At 30.9% G+C, this 5,497-nt stretch overlaps 1 long non-coding RNA gene across 1 annotated transcript in view; it reads left to right on the top strand.

Moving 5' to 3' along the window:
• Positions 1–858: 858 nt before the first annotated feature.
• LOC128248037 (uncharacterized) overlaps positions 859–5,497 on the top strand; it is a 27,909-nt gene continuing 23,270 nt past the window's right edge. The window contains exon 1 of the long non-coding RNA XR_008264309.1: positions 859–954. This is a non-coding gene — a long non-coding RNA (uncharacterized LOC128248037). The remainder of the gene's footprint in view (positions 955–5,497) is intronic.

The raw sequence follows: 5,497 nt of genomic DNA, 5'->3' as shown, positions 1-5,497 counted from the left end.
TAGTTAAAAGGTATGGTTGTTATTAGATCAGCACTATAGTTATATGGCACAATTATTTTTGAATCGGTGCTATGGAAAAAAAGCATATTTGTTCTAGAAAAAATAGTATAGTTAAGTAAAGATGTTATTGGAAGAACATTGTAGCTAAATGTTACAGTTGTAGGAACAATACTATGATTATATGATATGGTTGTTAATGAATCAGTATCATGATAAGATGATAAAGTTGGTGTAAGAAAAATGCTATAGTCAAATGAGAAGGTTGATAAAGGAATAATACTTTGATAAATGAATGTAGTGAAAAGAGTATGGTTAAACAATTTAGTTTTTACTGGGAATGAACTGTGGTTAAAGGATGTAATCATGGGAGCACTACTATGGTTTAATAATGTTTTGAGGAAAGAGCTAAGAGTAAATTCTGCAGTAGAAATATGGAACATACTACGGTTTAAAAATATACTAGTTACAGGAATAGTGCTATGGTTAAATGTTACAATTGATTTGGGAAGAATAGTGTGATTAAAATATGTATCTGTTATAGAAGTACTATGGTCAAACAAAACAGTTATAGATAGAGAAATACTATGGGTGGCTGATGTAGTTATTAGAGAAGCATTACTATAGTCAAAAGATGTTTTCGAGTGTGGAAAAGCACTATAGATAAATGGTATGACTGTAGGAAGGAAAATACTGTAGTTGGAGGAAACAGATGTTACTGGAAAAATACTATAGTTAATAACTGATGCATTCATCATAGGGGGAATGCTATAATTAAATAGTATTGTTGTTATAGAATAAATACTCTGGTTAACTGGTATAGTTATTGAAGGAAATATACTATGACTTGACATATTTGTTATAGGAATAACAGTGTGATTAACTGATGCAGTTGTTCCAGAAACAACACTATGTGTAAATGATGTAAATCTTTCAAGGATTGTATATGGGCTATAAGTAAGTGTCAGTTTTTCAATAAATAATCTTTCTTTGGAGGAAAATAGTTTAACAGATGGTATTATTGTTGTAAAAACAGGGGTAAATGTAGATAAAACTAAAGTCTCATTAGTTAAATACATCTCTTCTGAAATACTTTGTTTTAGGTAAAACATTGAATACAAGCTCTTCATTTCTGATGTAATTTCTCTACTTATTTCAGTACTTTTTGTAGAATACTTATTTAAAATATCATCTTTTAAACTTAGCTTTAACAAAGGAAATTTTGATGTGTGTGTAACATTTTCTATTTCATATGTTTTTGTAATATTTCCAAATATTGAGCTGGAAGTACTAGCAATTGATGGCACTTTAGTACTGTCTTCAACTGGATATAATATTACATTTATTGAATCGCTATCCATTGAAATGATGCTTGTGTTTTCTTTAACATATATTGGAGATTTAGTTGTTGTTCCCAATATATCAACATGTTCTACCTCTTCCTTAGTACTCCACATCAGTAATGTACTTTTCATGGTTGGTTCAAATGGCCTTTTTATGGAATGAAGTTTTATACCCTGTGTAATTTCAGGTTTTATTTTCAAAGTAATTATTGAATCTGTCACTTGACCGAATTGCAAAATTACACTTTCTGTGACTTGAGATTCAGTATAAGCTATAGGAATGATACTTGTCTTTTCCTGAATTATTATCAAAGATGTTTCATCTTTTGTAGTAGCATCTAACTTGATCATTACCCATTTCCCTGTTACATTTTTAAAACCAATGTCTATATAAGTTTCTTCAATCAAGAATGGTGTTTCACTTTTTATCACTTGAGTGGAATGTTCTTGTTTAACAGATATTAATTTAGTCTGTGACATCTCAGAAAAAATAGATGGCTCAGAGCTTCTAAGAAATGTTTCCTTTGAATAAGAATGTAAAGTTTTATCTGTGTCTGTTGGAAATTTGATTTCACTTTCATTGAAATAATCTGGTCTAAATGTTGCAAATAAATAAAGTGATAGTTTTGGTAAAATCAGTAGAGAGTCAATGCTTGTTTCATTATAAACAAATATTTCTTGTCTTTTCTGTTCAACTGTAGAAAAACGTATGTTAATACTTCTTTGAGTAAATGAAATTATTTGACTTTTGTCTGATATAAATTCACTTTTTGATGTTCTGAAAGCATACCTGCTCAGAGGAAAAGAAGCATTTATTTTATATTCACTCTCTATAAAGGGTGTATGGGTTATTGTTGTTGTTTCATAAAATGTGGTGGTAAACAACTTTAAATTATCATTTATCCAATAGAAAGTTTTATTTTTCAGTAACATTGTTTCATTCGTTTCATCTTCAAAGTATGGAGTAGATATAGGAAATATATAAACATATTTCAATATAGTTGTAAAAGTTGCAACATAAAAAGATGATGATAATTCAGGTAGAATTGAAGCAATATATACTTTCATTTCATCTTCTGGATATGTTGTAACATTTGATGGAGGTATAATTTTACTTTCAATAGACTGTATAGTTAATCTATCATCGAAATGTAATGAAGTTCCATTAGTACTCCAGGTAATATATCTTGTTTTATTCTCTAAGGTAGAGGTTATTGTATTTGTTTTAGTAATGTAAGAGTCATATAAAGGAGTTATTACTGATATTTTGGAATGTAAATGTAGTAATGTCTTCATTCTACTACTAGAAATGACCATGTTTGAAATTCTTGAGGAAACACTACCAAGTTCATCCATTTGTTGCTTTTCTTGACTAGGAATAGTGTCTGTTGTTAATTTATATTCCACTTGTGACAAGTTAATAAAGTCTGTAACTTCTTTAAATGTGAAAGATGGATGTATTAGTTTTTCTTTGTCTGTATAAGTCATCACTTCATTGGATGACTTCAATTGAAATGTTTCTAAATCTTTGCTGAAAGAGCTGGATCTTGCTTCTGAATGATGTTTTCCTTCTTCTGTTGATTGTAGTATAGGCAATGTTATTCTTTCCTTTAAGAAAATATAATTAGTGAATGTATAATTTTGTTGAAGTGTTGGTATTACCTGAAACTGGCCCTTTACAGTTCTTGACTCTTTTCTTTCCAAACTATCAGTAACAATGTCTGATGCTAAAGCTGTGAAAACTGCTGATTTTGTTGCAGGTAAAGAGGAAATCTGAAATTTTGTTGCTAAAGTTCTTTTTAATTCATCTGTCAAAATTATTACTGAATGGTTAGGGTGGTAAGAAGCTGATAGTGAAGTTTTATTTGATTCAGGTGGGATTGTGGATATATAAGTGATAGAGAATTTTGTTGTCGAAGGTTCAGTCTCTCGCTGACTAGATGTTTGGAAAGTCTGTAATTTAGAAAACATTGGTTTGAAATAAGATGTCATAAAATGTTTACTTGTTTGTAATTTTAATGTTGGTGTCACAGATAATATCTCAATTTTCTTTCTTTTAAAAGGCATTGAGAAAATCCCAGATACATGAAATTCAATTTCTTGTTTGGTTCCAGTTTTAACTTCCCTATATTTTTCTGGAATTTCTTTTTCTCTTTGAGTAGAAGGGAACTTAGTTACATACAGAAGCTTACTTGTATAAAATTCTGTTTCTTTTTTTGCAACTGTCAAACTTGAAGTCATTTGCTTTTGCAATACAGTCAGATGTATCTGTTGTTTTGGAGATACAAAACCCAATTTTCTACTTGGTGTTATTAAGATGTCTTTTTGCTGTTTAAAATCAAAAGGATCAGTCATTTTAATGGTGGCCAATTTGAAAATTGTATTTGTCTTCCTATGGCTACATGTTGTTAGGGTGAATTTATCTGTTATATTATTCTGAATTAAGGTTTCCAACTTATCTGTATACATTATGTCACTTGCTGACACAACCAAATAGTCCATTTCAACAGTTGATATACCTGTAAATCCTTTCCTCGTAACTGTTCTTAGCTTTTCAATATCAGAGTCATAAATTAGGACAGAAATATAAGAACTGGATTCAGCTTTAGAAGTTGTTAACATATTTGTTTGATCATCATAAAAGTCATCAGGAACCATAGTTTGCTCCAAACTCAAGACGAAAGTTGTTTCAAGTGAAACTGGACCTGTTGCTAAGAACTTTATGATTGCTTTTAAATTGCCTGCTGTTATTTTATGAAGTGTTACCTCTTTTGTAAAGATCGTTACATTTGTTGTATTTGATATTACAGACATAGTGTCATATGATGTTATAGTGGCACTACTATCACTGGTTACAATTGTTGCATCTAGAGTTTCAGTGGTTACTGTTTCTATTTGTGTAGGTTGTGAAGTTGTAGTTGAATTTGGTATTTCTGTACCTATATGTAATGTAAGATTCGTTGTAAGTAAAGCTATACTCATTCTATACTGTGTTGAACTGATTGTGTCTTGAACTGTGATATTTGTACTTGAAGTCACAGTTGTGTTGTATAGTGTTTTACTCTCTGGATATGCAATGATTGTTTGTAATGTTGTTCTGTTAAATAAGGTAACCTTGCTTAGGTGTAATATTATAGAGACTGGCTGATGTAGTGCTGGAGTAGTATCTAGTATTGTAGTTGGCTTGTATAGAGGTGCATCTGGCATTTTAATCATGGTATATGGAGTAACATTCAGTATATACAGTGTATCAGTAGGAGAAGTAGTATGCTGAGGTATAGTCAAGGCATCCAATACACCATCAGTAGAATGTGGAGAAGATAGTATGTACATTACTACAGTAGCAGTATGTAGCATTGATCTCTGTACTTTGGTAACAGTATATATATCAGCAGTTAATATGTGTAACATATTATCAGTTGTAGTTTGTTGAGGTGCAGTTTGCACATATGATGTTGCAGTAATCAAATGTACAGATACACTTGAACTGCTTCTATATGCAGTAATTTCAAGTACTTTTATGAATCTGGAAAATGTTACAGAATATGTTGGTACAGTAACTCTATAATGAAGTGAAGGTTTTGTATCCAAGGACACCAAAGGAGTAAATGGTGTTGTAGTTGTGCTATGTGATGTAACAATACTAGTATCTAGTACTACATTTGTTGCCCACAGTGGTGTACTGATGTTTTTTGAAATTCTACTCATCATATATTGAACTGCAGCAACTGAATGCACTGTTTCGTTTTTACTATGTCCAGTTGAAGTTATTGTAGCTAATGAACTTAGTGGGACTGTGCTCTCTGTCTGGATTTCTAATGTAGTTGTTTGCAATGTTGCAGTTATGTTTTGTAGACTTGAAATCATTGTATAGATTGTGGAATTAATTGAATGCAATGTTGTAAAATTTCTATGCAATATTACATAAGGTTTCTGTAAAACTGCAGTAATTTTATCTGTAGTAGAGGTATAGTATGTTGTATCTACTCCTACATGGTGTATATATTGAGTTATGGATGTAGCATATTGACTTAGAGATGTTTTATGTGATGTAACACTTGCTTTATGTAGAGATGCAATTGTGCCATACGGGGATAAGGTTATATCAGTTGTGTTATGTGGTGTTACAGTTGTGTTACCTGGTGTTACAGTTGTGT

The sequence above is a fragment of the Octopus bimaculoides genome, chromosome 6, assembly GCF_001194135.2.
Source record: "Octopus bimaculoides isolate UCB-OBI-ISO-001 chromosome 6, ASM119413v2, whole genome shotgun sequence".
In the NCBI taxonomy this organism is placed as follows: Eukaryota; Metazoa; Mollusca; class Cephalopoda; order Octopoda; family Octopodidae; genus Octopus; species Octopus bimaculoides.
The sequence above is the reverse complement of the archived record's forward strand: the minus strand, read 5'-3'. Positions and strand labels throughout refer to the sequence as shown.